We start from the raw sequence: 23,899 nt of genomic DNA, 5'->3' as shown, positions 1-23,899 counted from the left end.
CAGAGCAGTGAAATGGAGAGAAAGCAGGGCTGGGACTGGCCCCAGCTGTGACCAAGGGGATCTCACCCTCACTTGGGAAGCAGGAGTGTGGGCCAGCCATTTGCCGTGGAATGAAACCTTCCTCTTGTTCCTTGATCAAAAATATGTTAGCGAAGATTGCTTGTCTCAGGAGTGCAGACTTCTTGCGAGTGCTGACCATGGCTCCCACTGTCCCGGTCCCTGCTCCCTCTGGTGCAGCTAGCAAACAGGAGGCTGCTGATCTCGAAGGGGTTCTGGCCCTGCCTCTACTGACCTGTGCAATCCTGGGAGATCCTGGGCCATCTCTGGCTTCAGCTGTAGCCGGGTGCTTGGCCTTTGACTTTGTGTGATGAGCTGTTCAGGGAACTCCTTCACATCAACTGAAATTCGAGAAATATTAATTAAAGGTCTTCTTTGTGCCAGGCATTGTGCTAGGTACCTTCACATTAATCACTGATATATTTATTTTTTAAAAATTATGAGTGGCCCATGTTGTATGATCATTTAGCTAAGCAATAGGGATAAAGCACTAAGCGAGATAGATGCCTCCCTCTCCTTTCAGAGTTTATGTTCAAGCTCCCCTCTTTGTACCTGACAATACCATGATATAGTATAGTAGCTGCATTTGACAAATGAGACACTGGAAACTCAGAGAGGTGGAGTGATTTGCCGAAGGACACACAGCATTCCAGAGTAGAGTCAAGAGAAGAAAATTGGTTTTCTGGCTTTAGATCCACATATTTCCCCATTATATCATCCTGAATTCCCTTGCACAGAGTAGCTGGAGATGCTGAAACACTCTCCCCAGCATCAGGAAGAAAGGAAAGAGAGGGAAAAAGAGAGAGAGAGAGTGGGAGAGAGGGGAGAAAAGACAGTCAGCTTCTGCTTTGAAGTTCTCACAACAGAATATTTCTTTAAATGCTGTCTCCAGCCCTCAGTCTCCAAGAGGCCAAAGCTCTGACCTGCCCAAATTCTATTCTTCTATTCCAAATATTTCTTATACCAAACAGACAAGAAGTGCTGAAGGGGCCAACCAAAAAAATAAGGCTCTAATAATAATAATAGGCTTACATTAAACCAAATAAAGTCATTTTGAAATGGCTAAAGAGAAATAGCAGAGGAGAAACGCCCCTGGGTACACACTCTGTTTATGCACTGCACATTATACCTTTTCATCACAATTACCTAAAGTGGTACATTTGTACTTCCATAATGTATGGAATTCATTACATAGTTTTGCAATGAAATTATCACACTGTGCCTGGGACATCTGCACCCTGTCATACATCATTCTATTCATTTCTAGTTAATTTAATCCCAATATCTGCCCACATGATAAGACAGATGTTCAGCTACACTGCAGCTTCAATGGTTTTCTGCCTTGAAGAAACTTAAAGCTGTTGAAAGAAATGACATCTTTCAGGCAGAAAGCGTACAGTATTACAAAGTTTGGAGGTTTGGCACTTGACTATTATCAGCTTTATTATTTGTTGGTCTATCATAGTAACCTCTGCCGTGAGGATCAACATGTGAGATGAACAGAGGCATAAGTCTAATGGGAGCATTTCTACGAGTATTTCTATAGGCACTGAAGATGAAGCCCCATCAAAACTGGGAGAAATATCAGCATCTCACTCAAAAGGAAAATCTAAGCATTTCATACATTGTATTAGTCACATTTTCTGCTTCACAGGGAGAGGGCAGGAGGCCATTGTTCTTGAGTCTTTCCCGTTAGCCAGCATCAGTCTGGGTGCTTGGCACACATGATCTCTTCCACTCTGCATGGCCACCCTGGGAGGCGACCACTACGGTGATCTCCCCACCAGAATCTGTGACTTTTATGCCTCCATGATTTCTACCACTTTCCTGATAAGTGCCCCATATGAATAAGTGCATTGACTTTGGAGACAGCTCTCCTTGGGTGTGAATTTTGGCTCTGCTTCTCACTGTCTGGGTAACTTAGAGTGAGTTACTCAACCCTCTTGGAGCCTCAATTTCAATATTTGCATAAGGTAAATAATAACAATTATTTCATAGTGACAGTTAAATGAGATAAAACAAGTATTAGCTCAGTGTCTTAGTTCAATAATACTTTTAACAATAAGAGTACCACTTTTCATATAGGAAACATGTCTAGTTCCTACCTGGTGGTAGCCTCTAAGGATGTAACAAGCATATTATTCCACAGTGAATCCTGTTATGTAGAAAACAATTTTTGCCCCCTGAAGTCACAAGTTAAAATCATTTTTTTATTTTTTGCAATGGTCAACTATTGTCCTTAATAGATCAACACAAAAATAGAGGTGGATTCTGGAATTCCATGTGTTAATAGATAAGGGAGTCACAAGTGAAATAAAAACATCTGGAATAGGGACAGAAGAGCATAAACACATTTGTACAACCTTTAAGTAGGCTGCCCCCTGAGGACAGGAGGAATCACTGCACTATAGAAAAGAAGCTTTGTTTCCAACTGCATTTATTTAAGAAAAGTTCAGTGAGTAATGAGGCCCAACTAAGTGCCAGAAATTGTTCTGGGTTATTATGTGGGACAGGACTGATAAAGATATAGATTCTATAATAATGTGATCATGATTCTAGTTATATAGTATATACACATTATATATATATACACACATATATATATATACATGAGCACAAACATATATATATATATATAATTTTTTTACACGTGCTATCATTTTAATATAAAGATATATTTTAGCACAAAATCAGCAACTAGCCCATAGGTCTAGATGGGCCTCTTCATAGTTTGCATTTCCAAACTATTTTAGCAGGCACATTGCTCATCAAGTTACAGGCATGATGGCTTAGGAGGTATATCTTAGCTCCAAGAGAACCTTGCAAATCCAATCTATTGAGCTTTGTCAGCAGAAAACCTTCAACATCATTTTTCCACCCTCTGGGGAAATACAGTCTAATATAGGCTCTCCATTCTCTTTTCTTACTTCTTTTTTATTCTGGTCTGAACTTTCTTATTAATATTTTCATGCATTTATGGCTCTTCTGCATTATATTTTAAACACACCTTCTAAATACACACATTTTCACAGTGTTTTCCTTAATTTTCTTCCTTATAACTTGGTCATAGGCACAGCAAGCAGCTTTTTATCTCATTGAAGGATTGCTTAAACTCTGGTTCTATATCTGCCACCCTATTCTACCAGTGAAATTTGCTCCTTCTTGAGTCACTCTTTCTAGAATGATTCTGGGTGGAATGGTACATTCAGCAGCTCACCTACAGGGGACCTGGAATCAGGGAGAGGCCAGGGAAGGCACACACACTATTTCTGTTTTTTCTCATTTAGTAAGTTAGAAGGCATGTGCCTCTGGGTGGTCAGTTGGAGAAAAAATTGAGCAAGCATCTCAGTGCTTGAGATACTGAGCAATGTCATGCAGGATGGTGTGTGAGAATGGGATTCACCCTCAGGCAAACCATCCTGACCACCAAGCCTTCCCAGTCAGCAGCACCAAAGAAAACCCAAGATACAGAATGAAATGGCCTGGTTCCCTGGCCAGAGTCAGGAGTCATGTTCCTGAGATGACTGCCCTACCTGGTATAAAATATCAGAGATGAAAGTAGCCTCAGGGATAGATAGTCCAATCCTCTTTTACAGAAGAGAAACTTGAGACTGAAAAGTATCTGTTTCCTAATCGAACACCTCTTCTCACTGTGCACATCCTTTTGTCTTTTTGTCCCAAATGCCTAGCCCAGTGGTAGGCCCATAGTGGAAGCTCAGTGACAGTTCTATGAACTAAAGTGAAGCAAGGCCCAGAGAGCTCCAAGGGCTCATCAAGTTAATGGCAGAGTCCTCAGTGGAACCCAGATACCCCAGCCCAGATGCCCTTATCCCTGGTTCTGGTCACCAGACTTACCTTTCCAGAGCCATGAACCCAGGAGGCCTTGCAGTCAGGAATGACATGCTGGAGGCCCAGGCTCATCCCTTCTATCACCCACAATACTCTCCATCATCCCAAGCCCTGCAACATGTGCCTCAACAGGAATCCAAGGTCAAGTCCCTTTGCTCTCCTTGTATGTTTTTTTACCATCTGTAACTTGAAGAGATTGGGCTACATCCCTTGAATATATGTTCCAAGACTGCAGACTTCTGTTTGCTTCTGAATCCCCAGATTGTACAATTACAAATGTACAATGTACAATTACATAGTACATTCTTCACAAAGATTCATAAATATCAATGAGCAAGTGAATGAATAACCCAGGCATCCAAGTAGGTTTCAGCTTATGGGCCAACAACTATTAGAAATAAATTCCTCGAGTTCTGTTTAAGAAGAATTCTAGGGCAATTTCTGGGCTTTCTGGGAAAGATTGTTGTGATTAATTAGTAAGGCCTGGCCTGGGCTCAGGGACACATGGTGTGGCTTCAGTATTTTCTGTCACCAGGCAAGATAATTAAGTGGTGGGAAGAAGAGAGAATAAGGGAAGGGTGCATTGTGGTTTTGCAGAAGGAGGCAGAGAATGAAAACAAGAAGCAAATATGGGATGAAGACTAAAAGCCACTGTCTTCCATCTCCTACTGACTCCAGTGATGATGCTTTTCGACCCCATAAGAGAAGACATTATCCTTGTGTTCTAAGTGACATTTCCTTTCTGCTCACATTTGACTTTTGCTCGAGGCCTAGCTGAGCACTCCCATCAGCCCTCTGGTATCTCTGATCTCTAAGTGGCAGAATCTGATCTCATGGCAGTGACATTTCCAAAAGACAATGGAGCCCTTGGAGACGGGCTCTGATTACAAGGAGATACCTAGCTTAGGATCCAAAATCAACAGATCTGGCTTCAGTGACCAGTTCTACAAATTACGCCTTGCTTGACATAGGACAAACTATGTATCTTCTTTGTGCAATATGGAAAAAAATAACACTACCACTGCACCACAGGCCAGGACAAAATGAAATTATCCCTGTAAAGGGATTAACACACTTTGTATCTTTGTGTCAGGATATCATCTGCTCCCTAGCTCCCTTCTGTTTCAGGCCAGCCATTTATAAGCAGCACCAATATTGCTCCCAAAGAGCCGCCATTGCTTAAGTGGATGGAAAAAAGAGGCCTCTCCTCTGTGGTTTGCTGCAATAGTAGCTACTTTTCCTAGGTCCTGGAAGCCAGCTTAATATTGAGCTCCCTGGCTGGGGGCCTCCAGATAAGCCCTGAGCATATTGAACTCCAGCTGTTGAGCTGAGGAACAGCTGGAAATTATACAATTGACACCTAAATGGAGGCGATGATCCCTGCACAATCACCTCTCGATTACCTGCCCACAACTTGTGCTCAGCTGCGTTGATTTTTCTGTGGTTGTCCAGCCCCATGCTGACTTCCCAAGCTGGCCCAAGCTGAGATGGTGTCTGTACGATGGTGATCATGGTGGGCCGGGGCGGGGGGCGCGATCCTGTGTTCCCAGCTGATTATCATAGCCGATTCATATACAGCCTGGGGAGTGCATATTGATTTCTATCATCTGTGCCTCTGCTTCCTAACGTATCAAAAAATAAAAATAAAAAACAGAGCATTCCTTCAAATAAGTCATACACTGGGCAGAGCAAAACCATTCTTGGCTGTTTTTCCAGCCTTGGGGCCTATAGCAGCAATTGTTCCTGAGAGACTCTGTCAGGGAGCAGAATGGTGTGATAGAAAAAGCATAAACTTGTGCTGTGTCAATTCCCAGCTCTGTCATGTCCAGCTGTATGACCTTGGGCAAGTTATTTATTTTCTCTGTTTTACAGAAACCTTGCCCAAGGTCACATTTGGGATTCCTGATTCCAAAACTTCAGTCTAGCCACTGGGTGATAGTTCCTTCTCCTTTCTGCACCAATCTAACCTCTTTTCATACATGTGTCTGTACCTGTAGGCCTGGCTTACATCCCTCCATCCCACCCTGCCACCACCCCCTCCAAATGAACTGGGGATGTCTTTGAGGCCCAGGAGGTGGAAGACACTCTCTCTTTCCCTTATCAAAGGCAAGGGAAAGAAAATAAGCTTTGATGGCATAACTACTATCTGCCAAAGGCCCCAGTTGCTGAGACATCCACCAAGCATCATCTCTGATTTATAGATGAGGTTTCTGAGGATCACAGAGGTAGAATGACTTACCTGCTTTGGTGGCCAGCAGGGGTGGAGAAACTGCATCTTAGCTAGATGGCAATATCACAAAACACTGACCTGATGCTCAACCTTTAATTCTGTAGCAGTGACTTGGGAGGAGGCTTGCGAGAATGACCACAGACCCAAGGTGACTGCAGAAGCACAAGCAAGACAGAAAAGGTTCCTACAATAGGGGCTCTCGTTCCTGTGAAAGGAGACAGATGATAAACACATGGATTGGTGGTTCTGACCTTGGGTTGGTATTGCTGGCCAGGTGGGACATCTCATGTCTGCGGGCTATAGGGAGAAGGGCAGTGGGGGAATGTTTGGCTGTCATAAAGATTCTCCCTCCCCACCTCACCCTCACTCTGGCATTCAGGTTGGGCCAGGAATGGGCAATGACAAGTGTGCTGTAATGAAAGACTTGTTCATGCATGGTGACGATATGCCCTTCTCCAGATGCTAGAAGCACCCTGGTTGGAAACACATAAAGGAAAAGAAGACTCTAAGATAGTAAAAAATACTATATGGGAAAGAAACAGGGTAATGAGATGGAGGGGCCAGTGGGATCTACTCTGCATTAGATGACATATAGGTTGAATGCTATTTCCATGCCGTAATGCCCAGAACCTGTGAATACAACCTTATTTGGGAAAAGGGTCTTTGCACATGTACGAAGTTAAGGATCTTGACATGGAAAGGTCACCCTGCATGGTCTAGGTGAAACTTGAATTCAGTGAAGTGTCTTTATAAGCTAATGGCAGAAGGATGTTTGAGTCAGCAGAGGAGACAGATACATAGAGGTGACAGTCATGTGAAGATGGATACAGAGACTGGAGGGCTATGTTCACAACCAAGATGGACCCAGCTGCCAGAAGGAAGGAGAGAGGCGTGGAACAGATTCCTCCCCCAGCGTCTATACAGAGTGTGGCCTCCAGAACTCTGAGAGAATAAATAGGTATCATCCCATGAATCTGAGCGGTCACACTTATGCTGAGACCTGACTTGTAGGTAGGACCAGCCCCACACAGAGACATCAAGGCACTCCACAAGCTGACATCTCTAGAAACAAGGAAAGACAAAGTCCCGAGGTCAAAAAGCTTCATGCAAGGGGCAGAAGAGAGCAGCTTAACTGTGTGGGCCCTGACTCCTGGGCTTTCAGTTCTGGCTCTGTTCATGAGTAGCTGGGTGACTGAGGGCAAGCTGTGATCTGAGCCTCTTTTCCTCATCTGAAAACAAGCTTAATAAATAATGTGTTCCTCCTGAGTTGAAAGGAATGAGTTAACAATCAACTCCATGCTTGGCACAGAGCGTGAGCTCTCAATAAATGTTAGCATAATCACTATTATTAGTATTATTATTTGAATTTGAAGTCACAAATGGCCAGAATTCTCTTTCTTGATCACAAAGACTTAAGTGGGAAGGCGGAAGCTGTTTATAAAACTCAGGAAGAACCACCTTTGGCCAGCTGAGTCTCCAGGGTGGAGCGTTCCCATTTCAAGTTAGCAGCCTTGGGGGTGGGAAGGCAGCCCCCAGCTCACAGATCACAAGAGGATGGGGCCAGAGGATAACAGCTTGGCCGAAGCTGCCCATGGCTTGCAGATTCCTGCCTTTCAGAGATCCATGTACATGCCACCCAGCTCCCCCTTTAAAGGCAGAAAGCCGCCTGATAAATAGATGACTGTCAGATCCTCTGATCTTGCACCTGAGGGCCAGAGGGAAGGGAGAGGCCCTCTGCAGCACCTTTTACAGGACCCGAGGAGCTGGCTTGGCAAGCGCAGTCCTGCACCACACCCATCCCTCTTCAAGCATTTGAGGGCTCCAAGGAAAAAAAAACCTCCTGGTGCAGATGAAGAGGTGTCAAGAGGAGGGGCTGCGGCCCTCTGTGAGTCGCTCTCAGAGAGGCCCCCACAGTGACTCCCAGCCCTCAATTCACAAGTCCCTGCCCTGTGCCCTTCCACACTCCAATACCAGGCTGAACAAGGTCGAGTTAGGTCCCCATGGGTCCCAGCTCCTATGGATCAGCGGAGAGAGGATGCTAGGCTCAAGCTGAGGAGGGGAGGGCACTGGGACATGATGAGGGCTGAGCAGATCCCTCAAGGTAGGGATCTGATTTGGAGGCAGATTCATTTAGCACACTAGTCGTCATGGTGGATGGACTGCGTTCCCCATCTGTGCTAGGTTCTGAAATAGAAATACAAGTTGAATTATATTGTCCCACCCTCCTGGAGCTGATGGTCCCATGGGGAACCTGAATCTATCCTAATCATCGCACCAGTAAGGGCCCAGGTACAGAGGCAGATCAGCTTGCTCAGGCCACTGCAGCTTTCCCAGTGCCCCACCCCTGGCCTGGGCTTCCTGCCAGATTCCAGAACCTCCCTAGACTCTGCAGTTAGCCCACAAAGTCCAGCCCTGATCGTCACTAATCTGACACATGACTCCCTCCACTGCGCCTGTCCATCCTGGGCCCAGAGAGGGGTCTCCCGTCGTAAGGTTAGTCTCCAAATTAATCTTTCCCTCCAAGATGTGCACATTATTTTCCTCTTTATGAATTTTTCCAAAACAGAAAAGGTAACAATTTATTTAAATGAAGAGATTGATTGCTTTTAACCAAAAATTCTGTGCTTATCAAGCACAGATGAGTTGCCAGGTGTAGGCTGAGTGTACCACCAAGACTCACACAAACATTCCACCCTTTTTTCTCTCAGTTATAAGGTTGTCAGGTGCTGGCTCCTGTTCCCCAGAGTGGAGCCAGAAAAGATAACTCGGAGGCTCATTTCTGCTAACGAGGCAAAAAAGCAATCCTCAGTTCTCGGCTCCCAACAATTCCAAAGTTTCTTTGGCTTATGTTAATTTTTCTATTTCTACAGAGCAGGAAGAATCACCATTTTTAAAAGCGTCTGACCATTTTTACTCTGGACATGGTCAGTCCAACCAAGGAGGCAGGTACGCTGAATGGTAGCTGGCAAGCAAGGGTGTTATGCAAATCTGGTAATTATCATGATTCGAGGAGACAGCAGCATTTGGGACTGGCTGCTACCTTTGACAGTGGATGGCATTACCAGTGGGCCTGAAAGCTAATATGGATTGAAGATGAAAGTGTCACACACAGGTTTATGAGTAAAAGTGTACCCTATCCTCTACTGTTTGCCAAGACATCTCCCAGTATCTCTTAGGGCTGAGAACTAAGATTAAGCTCTGGATTACAAAGGCCCACTGATGGGCATACCATCCCAGGTATTTTAAATGCCAGACTTGTATGTATGAATGTGCAGATGGTATGTTTGAGCATGTGTGTGTGGGTAAACACAATTAGCATTAGAAATGGGCTTTGTAGACCCCGCCCCCCTCCCTGCCATCTACCTGGCAAAAATTATACAGCCAGTTTCATGCACTCAGACATACAGATGTAAATAATACACAAAGAGTTCACATCTAGTCAGGGAGACTCAGTAGCTATACAAATAATGATGGCACACAGCCTAACAGGAGTGCCATGAATGCGGTCCAAACAGAACAACACAGAATTCTGGCAGGAGGGAGAAACATTACCTCTGGTTGAATTCATGAGGTCTCAGAGGTTTCACCTGTCCTTGAGGGTTTCACTGGGCAGGTGAGGTCCTTTTATACGGACCGCATGGCATGAACAAATGTATGGAAGGGTAAAGGAGGAGAAGGTTCAGAGAGCTTCGAGCCAAGCCATCATGAAACCTGTCACAGGTAACAGATGCTTGTTTCAAGGGTGTCTCCTAGAGACTTCATCCTAAAGCATCCTTTGTATCTTTCAAACTGTCACTTCCTACCTCCTAAACTTTCTCCATTCTCTTCCTCCACTGTAATGACTATAACACCATCTCCACCTGGACTCCCTACAGGGGCTTTTAACTGCATTGCAAGTGGTCAGGCCAGCCTTTGAGACTGAGTCCCTGAGGTGGAAACAAGTCTCTAATTCCCATAAATATTTAAGCCAAAGGGGAACGTCTCCTTGTTCGAAATATATAAATAACACATATCTAGGCATTATAAGCCAAAACAGGAAGCAGATATCAATTGTTGATGTTAGGGTTGATGGTAGTCACATTACGGACAACAACATAGGGAACATGTCCATCAGAGGAGGGGATGGGCTAGAGCCCTTGTCAACCTGAGAAAGGGAAGCTGGTTTCCAAGAGCATGAGTGACTGGCTCAAGGTCATCCAGCTAATGAATGGGGCCACCCACGTCTTCTGAGTCCTTTCCACAGCCTTGTGCTGCCTAGATAGTGTTGAACATTTAAACCTAAGAACAATGTCCGTTTCCATCTGCCTAAGTAAATGACGTTTCTAAAAATGGCACTACTGGGTGTTAGCATTTACGTTAGAAATCCCAAACTTAAAAATAGTTTTTCAACATGATGGATATTTCCTTCAAAAGTTATGTTCAGATGATTCTATAATTTTGGCAATTAAATGCAATCTCATTATGTGTCCATTGACACTGACTTCCTGGCTGTTTGGAGAAGTCTAGTGTAGAAATTAAGGACTCTGGAAACTGATTGCCTGATTTTGATTGACACGCTAAGGTTCAGGGCCTTAAGCAGGATTCTTCACTTTTCTATACTTCTGTTTCCTCATCTAGGAAATAGTGATAAAAATAGTACCTATCTTATAAGCTTGTTGTGAGGATAAAAAGAGCTAATACATATTAAATGATTAGAACTGTGCCTGGCATGTGCTAAAAGTAGAATCAAAGCTTGCTACTATTAATATCGTAAGCAAGATTGTTATTTTGCATGGCCAAAGTTCTTAACCTCTATATTAAGGGCTCAGAACTTGATCAGAATCAAGCATGCCACAAATAATCCTTGTCCACACATTTCTAGTTCTCATGACTAGATATGGGTAATCCAAACCCCTACATCAATTAGGGTCCAGGCAAAAAAAAAAAAAAAAAAAAAAAACAAGAGAGAGAGAGAGATGGCCTACTCAAACAGGTAACAAAGGAGAATTTAATGGAGGGACTATTTATAGAGGTGTGGGCAGGTCTGAAAGGACAAGTGGAGGGGGAGAGGTCAAGGGAGCCAGAAGAGGGAGCAAGAACTGTCAGAGGATCACCTGATAGGAGCTGCAACCTTCAGAAAGAGATAAAGCCACCCACAGTTCCCTGGCGGAGAAAGGCCAAGCCCCGTGCTCTTTGCTCCTGCTGGTACTTTCTATTGACCAAACCCAGCCACAGCCAGAGAGTAAGAGAGTCTGGGCAAGGCAGGGCAGAGAGAGCCTCCCGGGGCACAGAGCTGGATGGAGACTGGTGGAAAGTCTGGAGGAGCAGAGAAGATCCAGTACCAGATCCTTTCTCACTTTGCTATGATATCCTTCAGAAAACTTACCAATGATAGCAAAACAAATCTAACCATAATTAGGGGGATAAGGGTTGCTCCTTAAGCCTTCTCAGCTAGAATGTGGCTTGTGAAAAACTTTTCGATTCAGTATTTTCTATAAAATATTAAATCCTACTAGAATTTTGTTGCAATTAGACACACACCAGACTGCAAAGGATAAAAGACTTGGCACCTAAATTCTGAATTCAAGTATCAGTTCTACTTCTTACCACCTGAATGATGCTAACAGCTGAATGAACTAGGTGCAATGAGGACAGGTGAAGTGAGAGAGAAGAAACACTTAAACAGCACAAGCAACAGGTTTTGATGGATACTTACAGGTTGGGGGTCTGTATGGAAAAGTAAGGTGGAAGATGGCAAAGCCGTGAATGAGCTAGGGGATCCAGGGGAGGAAATGGTTTCTCTTTGCTTACAGGAGCACCTATTATTCCTACTCTTTCTTCAAAGCCTTGAGGTCCTTCACTCCCCTGGTTAAATGGCTTCAGGTGGAAATATTCATGCCAGTGGCCTCTTGGCAGCTGAGGTCTGTACTGGCCCAGGTCCCCAGCACAGAGCTGCCACCTTGAAACCTCAGTAAGTAGGTTGGACTGATTCCCCTATTAACCAGGAATTTGCAATCTCAGGAGAGGGATAATTAGCACAAGTGCTGCAATTTGGCTCATCCTCAACTGAAAGCTACAAGGAGACAATCAACATCAAAAAGCCTCTTGGTCCGGAAGTCTGCAAGGAAGTGACTAAGGATGGAGGGATTTTGGATTTTGTGCTTTTAGTTTTCGGCTGAACCAGTTCCTAATATGAACAATATCATTAACTACACATTTGTCCCCGTGTGATCTAAGGGCCTCTTAATCTGCTGCAGATAAGGATCCTTACCACGGGATAGTTTATCACCATGTCCTCTGTCTCCTGTTGAGGTTGAAGGCAGTGTGGGATGGTGTGTTTTACTGCTAGGATAGCAAATGCAGCTGGCAAATATATTGGATTTACCCCTCCCTATCCAAACAGATTGCTCGTCTCTTCCTCCCTCACTGATGACATTCCCTGCAAAGAACTGCAATAATTAAGACATCTGGTCACCAGTGTCCAAAAAGGAGGGAGATGTGCTTTAATAGCTAACTCCCAGTGGAATAGCTTCCCAAGAATTTGCTTGGGTCAAAGACTTTTCAGACTTTCCTGAAGCAAGTGTTAAACTTCTATAGTGGCATACGGAATAGTGGTATACGGAGCTGTGGGGACACAATGCTCATTAAAACACAGCCTCTGCCATCTAGTAGCTTAGACTTAAGTCTGGAAGATGAATGCATACACTTAAGCAGGTGACCAACAATGCGTGCAAACCAGAGGATCTAGGCTTCATTCCAGCTCCACTGAGCTTAGGATCACGGAATATCTCTGAGCCACGACCTTCCGCTGTAAAAGGGCATCATAGGACTATTGTGAGAATTAAGATAGAGATGGCTTGGGAAAGCATCTTAAAAATAAATGTATCCATTATTACTATCACTTACTGTGATTTACAAAAGTAAATTGGGAATAACTTAATTTTCCAATGATACCAAATGCAAAAGTAACTTTTGGCATTAACTATTCATGAAAGGAGAAGGCAGTGGCACCCCACTCCAGTGCTCCTGCCTGGAAAATCCCCTGGACGGAGGAGCCTGGTAGGCTGCAGTCCATGGGGTCACTACGAGTCGGACACGACTGAGCAACATCACTTTCACTTTTCACTTTCATGCATTGGAGGAGGAAATGGCAACCCACTCCAGCATTCTTGCCTGGAGAATCCCAGCGACGGGGGAGCCTGGTGGGCTGCCGTCTATGGGGTCACATAGAGTCAGACACAACTGAAGTGACTTAGCAGCAGTAGCAGCAGCAGCATTCATGAAAACTTTTTAAGCATCTACAAAGATGTTTGGAATAACCAGAAAATATTCATGTTATGCTGTTATGAAAATCAGGAACAAGAATTTCAGGATGGATGAATTTCAAGTTTGTAAAACTAATATATAGGGGAAAATGCAAAGAGAAACACCAAAATGTTAGACATCTTCTTTGGGAGCAAAAAGACAGCCTAGCATCCAGATCTTAGTTTCCAAATACGATTCCCCACTAGAAGGAACCGGAAATCCTTAGAAAAATGGCTGGTTTCAGGGTTGAAACTGGAAAAGCCTAAGATGTGCTTGGAATATTGTCTCATCTCAAACAATATGAAGTGCTCAAAGACTGATAGGAGAGTTTCAAAAGGACAAAGAACCCGTATTGAAGTAACTCCCACTGGCCAAGTCGAGGATAGTTTGAGAATCTGAATAAATGATGGTAATAGATTATTCTTCTGCTTCATTGACTATGCTAAACCCTTTGTATGGATCACAACAAACTGGAAAAATTCCTAAAGAGATGAGAATAGCAGACCACCCTCCCTGCCTCCTGAGAAGCCTATATGTGGGTCAAGAAGCAATAAGTAGAACTGGACATGAAACAACTAACTGCTTCAAAAATGGGAAAGGTGTATATTGTCGCCCTGCTTATTTAACTTATATGCAGAGTACATCATGAGAAATGCCAGGCTGGATGAATCACAAGCTGGAATCTAGATTGCTGGGAGAAATATCAACAACCTCAGATATGCACATGATACCACTCTGATGGCAGAAAGTGAAGAGGGACTAAAGAGCCTCTTGATGAAAGTGAAAGAGGAGAGTGGAAAAGTTGGCTTAAAACTCAATATTCAAAAAATTAAGATCGTGTCATCTGGTCCCATCATTTCATGGCAAATAGAAGGTGAAAAAGAGGAAGCAGTGACAGATTTTATCTTCTTGGACTCCAAAAACATTGCAGATGGTAACTGCAGCCATGAAATTAAAAGATGCTTGCTTAGGAGAAAAGTTAACAGAAACCTAGACAGCATATTAAAAAGCAGAGACATCACTTTGCTGACAAAAGTCCATATAGTAAAAGCTATGGTTTTTCCAGTAGTCATGTACTGATGTGAGAGTTGGTCCATAAAGAGGGCTGAGCCCTGAAAAACTGATACTTTCAAATTGTGGTTCTGGAGAAGATTCTTGAGAGTCCCTTGGACAGCAAGGAGATCAAACCAGTCAGTCCTAAAGGAAATCAACCCTGACTAATCATTGGAAGGACTGATGCTGAAGCTAAAGCTCCAATACTTTGGCCACTTGATGCAAAGAGCCTATTCCTTGTAAAATACCCTGATGCCAGAAAAGACTGAAGGCAAACGGAGAAGGGGGCAACAGAGAGTGAAAATGGTTAGATAACATCACTGACTCAATGGACATGAATTTGAGCAAACTCTGGGAGATAGTGGAGGACAGAGGAGCCTCACATGCTGCAGTCCATGGGGTTGAAAAGAGTTGAACATGACTTAGCAACTGAAAAACAGTAACAATGGGTTATCACCCATGAAATAAAGTAAGAGTCCATGAACTCATGCTTAAATTAATTAATCTCAGCATGGGACAGTTTTAAGTTTATAAAAATAATGTATAAGGGAAATATGTTAATTAATGAATTTAATTAAATATGAAAATTGAAAAGAATGGAAAGTTCTTCCTTAGGTAGAATTTCAACAATGAATTTGTTGTTGATCAATGAATAAAAAGTCATAAAATTAGATATAACTGTTTGCTAACCAAAGTACTAAGTTACTCAAGCAAGAGTTATCAGTATATGCTAAAACTAACAAAACTTTGATAAGAAACATGGTATCTACTTTGTCTCAAACTATCTTCCCACAAAACATCCTCTAATTTCAAAGCAAAAAAGAGTAACTATATATGAAGTATCCTGCAGATATCACCTTAGCCAAGTGACCTAAGTTAACATCCATAAAGTGAAAGTGTAGTCACTCAGTCATGTCAGACTCTTTGTGACCCCATGGATTGTAGCCCACCAGGCTCCTCTGTCCATGGAATTTTCCAGGCAAGAACACTGGAGTGGGTTGCCATTTCCTTCTCCAGGGCGTCTTCCCAACCCAGGGATTGGAAGCCGGGTCTCCCACATTGCAGGCAGGCTCTTTACTGACTGAGCCACCAGGGAAGACCTTAACATCCATAGTAATGGGACAAATCTACATCCTTTGGCTGATATAATATAATGATAAGAACACTATATTTTATTTTTCTGATGTTCATGACAAAAATGCATAATTTGAACCTGATTGTGAAAAAAGTCACACCAAATTGAGGAATAGTGTACAAAACTGACCTGCACTCTTCAAGAATGTCAGATTATAAAAGGAGGAAAATAAAGACTGAGGAAGCTAACTGTTCCAGTTTGAGACAATAAAGAGGCATGAAAACTAAATACAATGCATGATCATAGATTAGATCTTGGAGCAGATTTTTTTTCTTTTGCCACAAAAGGCATTTTTGAGACAGTTAGAGATATTTGATTAAGATTATATATTAGACAATGGGCTTCCCTAGTGGCTCAGCGGTAGAGAATCTGCCTGTCAATACAGAAGATGCAGGTTTGATCCCTGGATCAAGAAGATCCTCTGGAGAAGGAAAAGGCAACCCATTCCAGTATTCCTGACTGGGAAAATTCCATGGACAGAGGAACCTGGAGGGCTGCAGTCCACATGGTCACAAAGAGTTAAACATGGCTTAGCAATTCAGCATGCACATGTGTAGTTCTCATGTGTTCTATAGTTAATATGTGAAATAGATAGATACATCTGTGCATTCATACATATGTGAAATAAGATTTTTATATTATTCTATTAATACTACTCTCATTTTACTTTGTATTTCTTGTACTGCTGTACATTATTGTGCATTAATGCATTGAACTGCAATACATATCCCGTGTACATACATATCCAGTGTACTACATATCCCGTGTACTACAGATTATGACTGTTTCCTTCAGAAAAATAACATCACTTTCTTGAGCTTCTGAACAGTGAAGGTAAGTTATGATTTATAATCAGATAAAAACTGCTTAGTGAAATTCTGAGGATGTAACCCAGAGGCCTGGGACATGATCATGCTGCGCCCTGATACCAGATGTATCAGTCAGCTTTGTGACTTCAGTAAGCCTACAAATACAAAAATCCTCAAATTTCCAAGATTTCTTACAACAGAAACATAATATCCTATTGAACTTATTCCTTACTCATGTTACCCGTGGACTGTTGATTGACTTCATTCTGCGTATGGTCTTCCTATCCTGGAGATCAGACTGGAAAAAGCATTCTCTATACTGTTATCATGGCAAAGAAAAAAGGTCAAGAGAGCTACTGGAAAAGCACAGTGGTTCTGAAAACTTCTGTTCACTCATGGCATGTGAAAATTTTGCTCATATTTCATTAATCTGAGAAATTGCATAACCAAGTGGAAAATGGGGCAGAGAACTATACTCATCCCATAGGGAAGCTCTTCAAATCACACCATAAGAGGCAGGGATATATAATCTTCTTGGAAAATAGGAAGCAAATGTTGGAAACAATGATACAATATTCCACGATAAGTATCTTGTTCATAAATATTTGCTCCCTCCCTTCTACACACAATATATACCACTCCCCAAATGAGAAGGCCAAAAGTCCAATGGGATATGATAGTAAATGGAAAGTCTCTACATTAAAGGTGGTCAAACTGTGGCTTCTCTTGATCCAGAGAGCCATGAACCAAAACCAAATCAAACCAAAAGACAGTTACCTTTTCTTTCTCCAAATTCAACATGCGTTGGTAGAACAAGGCCAGAATAACTGTAATGAACTCTCCATTTGTAAAGGAGAAGCAGCAGGTGATCACTGGTCCATGGCAATTCTGAAATATAGATGGGCAAATTCTGTCAAATCCATAACCTAGTGTAAGAAATATTCTTCGATTAGATACCAGGTCTGCTCCCTGGGTGCAGTCATTGCTCTCCATGGCTCTTGCCTTCATAATTTGATAATTTCTCCCTTTGCCATTGTCCACTTTGGATATATCTATAGAGAACATTAGGGGATATTCTATCCTTGGGAACTGAATGGCAGAAATTTGGGGGCCTTAAATTTAGTTATGTATGTAACAGTTACAATCTCTTAATTCATGCTGGTGGCTGTTTTGGGAGTAAAAATCTCTCAAACCCTCATTTGGCTCTTCACCAACCAACATTATGTGCCAACAGCCACACCCAGAATTCCTTTGAAGATATGCTTCTTGTTCTAGAATTAATTAGAGGTGCTTCAAACTTATCATGTGTTCATGAGAGAGCAAACACTTCCTTTCCTTGAACCATTTTGTCTAATTTAAATTATTTACTCAGCATCACCTTAATTCATTTACAGGTTTTAACAAAGGGTGTGGAGGCTACACCCTTGATTTGGACTTTGCTTGGGGCCATAATATAATTAGCTTTTGTTGTTCAACATATTTTTCAGTTTAACTTTTATAGCTTGTATAGGAGAATCACTTGCATCCTACAATGCCTGAAAGTTCTGAATTCTCTCTTTTCCCTTTTATTCATGCTTGAAAACTGGACAATTACTTCTGAACTCATCTCTTTCTTATAATACCTTGTCACATACAACCAAGAACAAACAAGCCCACAGGCCTCATTCTGTTTGCCTAAAGCTTCACCTAGAGCCGCACCTTTGTTAGGTAAATTATCTTCCAAGTTATCTCAGGAAATGGTTTTACCAAAGTGTTTAGCCACAGCCTAACATGAGTCACTTTGTTGTCAACTTCAATAATAGTTCCCTCCCTGCCCACTGCTTGACTCTGAAGCCAGTGCTACATAATTTGGTTGTTTTTGTTTCATTTTGCTTTGTTATGGTAACACCCCACTTCTGGTACCAATTTCTGTATTAGTCAGCTTTCACTGGGTAAGACCATGGTAACAGCCCAAAATCTCAGTGACTTCCAAAAACAGTGGTTTATTTTTGTTCATGTGTAATGTGAGCCTCACACCCAGTGAAGATTGACTTATATACTTCTATACTAGAAATGTGAGCTCAAAGGAAAAGCTCCAAAGCTTCAGAGATGGTGTAATAAGAAGTTCTGCAAGAGGGGGGAAACTGCCTCCTCCTGCTGTATTCCTTAATACAGTGAATGACTTCACCATCTATCTGGCTTCCTGAAGCTACAAATAGACAAATGAGTAATCTTCTACTTCTCCCTCTCCTTCACCCCCTGCATCCTCCAAGTATTCTTGGCAACTAAAACATTGCCTGACTTATTGTATGGTATCTCTAAATGTTGTTGTTTATGTTAATATACAAAATTATCTGATTAAAAGAAAATCTAATGTTTATTAAACTCCTACTCTGAAGTAGGGCCTATCACTCCCATAGCTGGTAAGTGATAATACAAGGAACCAAACCCAGGCCTGTCTCACTGAAATGCCTCTGCTCTTATAATTTTGCCTCCAACAGTCATTGTTTTGGGGCTAACTGGAGGTTAATAAAAACAGGCATAGGCAGATCCTCATTTGCCATTGTCTTATCTCTGACTATGCATTCAAACATGCTGTCTACAAGAGGCAACATGGCTTATTCATTAAGGCTAAAAGGCAATACATGTCCAGGGTCACATTTATCTTTATCCAAAGGACTTCAGAGCACTTCTTTTATTTAAGGGAATCTTTTCGTGAAGTATTAGTACCTCCCTATAAACTCTAGGATTATCTAGGAGGGAGAGCTTTATGTTGCTGCTTTAATTACCTGGTCATTCTTCTCACTAGCTAGGAAATTATGAGAGAAACACAGCACTGAGAGCATCATATCTAAGAAAATGATTACAAAATCATAGTAACTAGTCTTCAAAGATAAGAAGACCCCCCACCCCAGTAATCCCAGTATTCATGCCCTGATATAGCCTCCTCCCACATTAGATCTGGCTTGGTCTATAACTTACTTTTATGGGTAGAATGCAGTATTTTTGTTGTTGCTTGCTCACTCAGTCATGTCCGACTCTTTGCAACCCCATGTACTGTAGCCCACCAGGCTCCTCTCTCAGTGGGATTCTCTAGGCAAGAATACTGAACCATGCCCTCCTCCAGGAGATTCCCAACCCAGGGATTGAACCCATGTCTCCTGTATTGGCAGGTGGATTCCTTACCACTGAGCCACCAGGGAGGCCTAGAATACATTATTACGATGTGCCAATTCTGATCATAGACTTTAAGAATGCCTGATGACTACTTTTGCACTTTTAGGAGCCCTGAGCTGCTGCTATGTAAGAAAGCATGCTAGCTGTTGAAAGGTACACTTGCAGAAACCAGATGGAGAGGCCACTCAGAGAAGAGAAGGTCCCAGATTACATGAAGACAGAAAGAAAGACTCAGCCATCTCAGCATCCCAGCCAAGTTCAGCCTTCTAGTCAAGCTTTCCTGATTTCCACAGCCGTGGTGAAAGGTCAGATGAAGAAATGGTTGGAAAGGTGCTGTCTAATCTCTGCGTGAGCACACAGGTTTGTGTTATCACACATTCAATCAACCGTAAGTGTGCACTGAGCACTGAATTCAGCCAGACTATGGTGGGTGGCATAGGGAAGGGGATTTCAAGCCTATCCTGGAGACCCCTCCACTGGAGACAACAAAACAAACTTGTGAGCAAAGATGACACTGTGTGCTGAGACATTCTTCTCAGCCCTTGTCAGAGCCACAGGGCTGGGAGGAAAGCAAAGACGACTGGTGGGTGACAGGGCGGAAGGATATGTGCCTCTGAAGGTCAGAACACATAATGAACAGTCACACCGCCTCTCCTTGGGGAGGCAGATTAGTCATGGCACATTCTGGGGAAATCAAGTAACTTGTCATGGCCTCCTCTGGTGAAACTTCATTTTGACATAGGACCTTAGAGGGGAGAAAGAAACAAGATGGAGCCCTGTCCCCAAGGTCCTGGAATTGTGGTCGACCCTGCTCTGGGAGATACAGGGAACTTTTGGAAGCCAATTGCCCTCAGAATTAGACTGCAGCTCTTGGAAATGCCTTCTAGTCCTTGGAGAGAGATCAAAAATTCCTGGAAAAGAGCCACAACAGGGGCAAGATGAGGGACACACTAATAGGGAGACAGCACCATGGATTCAACATGTGTGGGGCCAGGAACTAGAAAGGAAATAAGCTTAAGTCAAATTCACTCTCAGTTATAGTGGCCACAGCAGCATTAGGGCAGATCCACAAGCCGCCAGAACGACTAAACTGGGTCCTGGACACCTGCCAGGGCTGAACCTGGGCTGCATTCTTTGTCATTCCCCACCACCACCACCCCCCACCCCTGCCCCATGTGGTTGACCCCGCTCTATGAAACAGTCCTCCTCTAGACACACAGGATTCTAAGAAAGCAGAGCTTTAAGGTTCTAGCCAAAACCTGGCTGCTCTCTAAGGCTTTCAGCATGTGGTACTCATGGTTGGACAGACATATCTTAAGACATTCTGGGACCTCAGCAGTGCAGACTGATGGGATATGAAAGAAAAACCCCAACTGCTCCAAGAGGAACATTGAAGGGTACCCAAATCAGTGTGGTGAGCCCAGGCTTGACTTAGGCTGGAATTCCTATCAAAGAAAGTGTACTGAGTGGGTCAGTATAACAACAAGAAACCCAGCTGGAATGGATCCATGTATCAGGAATAATAGGAAATCAGCAATGCAGAGAGCACATGGGGCCATGAAGGACTTCCAGGCCCCCTGACTAATGGGCTAAATGCAACAAGGCTAATTCTAGGCTCCACTCAATAGAGGGGCTGACCCTACAATTGCTCTGCCAAGTCTTGGTCAGAATTTCACCAGGAGCATGGGCTTGATGGAAAACACCAGTACCTACCACTTGGGAAGTCAAGGACTGATCGTGTCAGTGATGGAGAGTGCTCTTCTTTTCCTCCAGTTTTCTGGAAATTTCCCTATTAGACCCATTCAATCCCTGCATATATATAACCGTATCAAAGCTTGGCTCATACCCATGGTGACCAGCTCTCTGTACATATACATCTCTGTATTTAATACACTTTAAATTCCACTTCAGTGCTGTGGCTAATGACCCAACATCTCTCTGCGGCCAGTGCTTGATCCAAAGACCCCTTCCCAGATTCAAACTTTTCCTTCACTACGTTGATCCTCCCCTTGAGGGTCCAAGCCGGTCAATGATTCCCTCCTTACTCTACCCTAGCAAGTTACATAAAAAGATGTCTTATTCTATTCACTGCTTATATACATACCTAGACCTTTTTTCCACACAGATAAACCCCATATCCCTCACAGTGATATATTTGAACAAAGTGAGGTAGAAGTACAGACTAAACAGACACTGTCCGACTCTTTGTGACCCCGTGGACTGTAGACCACCAGGCTCCTCTGTCCATGGGATTCTCCAGGCAAGAATACTGGAGTGGGTTGCCATTTCCTTCTCTAAAACAGACACCAAAGGACCATAAAACTATTTTAGTTGTAATTTTTTTCTTTCCAAACCATATTTCCACAGTGGAATGGCATTATGCACTTAACAGATATGTGCTGAGCTGCTCCAAATGAAGGAAAGGCAGGGGAAGGGGTCTTCCAAGGCAAATTCTTAAGCCTCCAAGAGACTCCAGGGCTACCACAGCAAAGGAGGAGAGCCATTAACCTAGACTAAGTTACTTAATTTACAAAAGGGCACATTGAATCCTCAGAGTGGAAGGATTTTGCCCAGAGTCACAGAATAAATTGGTGTAGAGACTAAACCAGACACAATGTCTGCTCAGACTTTACACATGGAGGCTTCTGTACTCTCTCTCTCTCTAAAATCTATCCAGGATATCCATGGAATCAAATAATGAAGTTGTTCAAACATATCCATTTGACTTGATCCATCTTATTTCAGCAATATGTAAAATAACAAATGCAATATAATGACAAACCATATATTATTAAATTTCACTGGATCCCTATGAGAATCAACATATTTAATAAATTTTATTGGATCCCTATGAGAATCTTTTATTTTAGGAAAATTAGAAAATGCTCAAGTTGACTAAAAAGGATAAGTTAATTACATTAGATAAATAATTCAATACATTTTGAAAAATGCATTTTTCTAGTCATCGAAAGTATCTTTCTATGGAAAACTAAGTTATTAATTTAAATAGGCTTATTAATGTATCTATTTATGATCAATGCAAAGAGCTGGAATCAGCACTCATGTGAAGCACATGTAGAAAATTTAGCCGAATATCGGATTTGGTAATACTTGCACAGAAGGGTGAAGTTAGTCTAGGGACTCAAGTTTTATAACATGCATATGGTGACCATATTTTCTAAATGAAAAATCAGGACACATGGTTGACAAGTAAGAATATCCTTAAGGGGACAATGGAATAGATATAGCAACCAGATCCGTTCCAGAGAACCTGGAACATATGGTCCAGAAAGACAGGCTGCAGCAGCAATTTTGTGAAGCTTGTCTCCTTCACGATTAATCTTCTTATTCATGGGTTAGAAATCCAGTGTGTATCCCCAGTATCTGAGTCCTTAACTTTCACTTTGTCCTCCTAAGGCAAACTTTATTAAGAAAAAGGAAAGCCTTTACAAAGTTTAAGTGCTATAGAAACATGAAAGTCCATAATTATGAACAACACTATAAAATATAATTTATGTATTGATATACCAGGCCAAATATTTGTTTGCTCACCAATTCAGTAGATAGTTTATCTGCTTATTCTGTTTTAGGTACTGTTCTGGGCACCAAGGATACAGTGATGAATCAATTCTAACCCTTGCCCTCATGAAACTTATAGTCTAAGAAGCAGTATATTAACACAATAATAATCATGGCTTCCTGGAGAAGGGAAGGGCTACCCACTCCAGTATTCTTGCCTGGAGAATTCCATGGACAGAGGAGCCTGGTGGGCTACAGTCCATGGGGTAACAAAGAGTCAGACAAGGCTGAACAACAGACACACACACATACACACACACACATGTCATAGTCATAGCGAATAGGCCACTTGCCATCCTTTCAACAAGTTTTGTGTGAGGTAGCAGATCATACCTGTCTATTAAAACCAGTCCCAGGTTTATATACATATTGAATGCTAGCTATGTAAGTTGTAACAAGTCACTCCATTGCTTCAAGCTTCAGTTCTGTAATCTATGTAGGGATAATTAATAGCTTCTCTTCATAATAAAAAAGAGTAAATGGGATGTGCATATAAAATTATTTTATTATTTTACTGTTTTATTCTTTACAGTAAAGGTAAGTGAGTAAAATGCAAAAATAAACTCCATTTGTTAAGGCAGCCAGATAAACAATCTTTGCAGAATAGTTTATGAGCTCCCTAGAATACAGGTGCCTACACAATCCTAAGTCCAATTCAATCAGACTCCGAAAGAAGTAACTCACTTCAAGTAAAGAACTCTCCTGTCTCCACTACTGTTTGTATGCATCTCTAGTGTGAATGTGCTC

This window comes from Cervus elaphus, chromosome 1 (genome assembly GCF_910594005.1).
Source record: "Cervus elaphus chromosome 1, mCerEla1.1, whole genome shotgun sequence".
NCBI classification, from domain to species: Eukaryota; Metazoa; Chordata; class Mammalia; order Artiodactyla; family Cervidae; genus Cervus; species Cervus elaphus.
Note: the sequence above shows the minus strand (reverse complement) of the source record.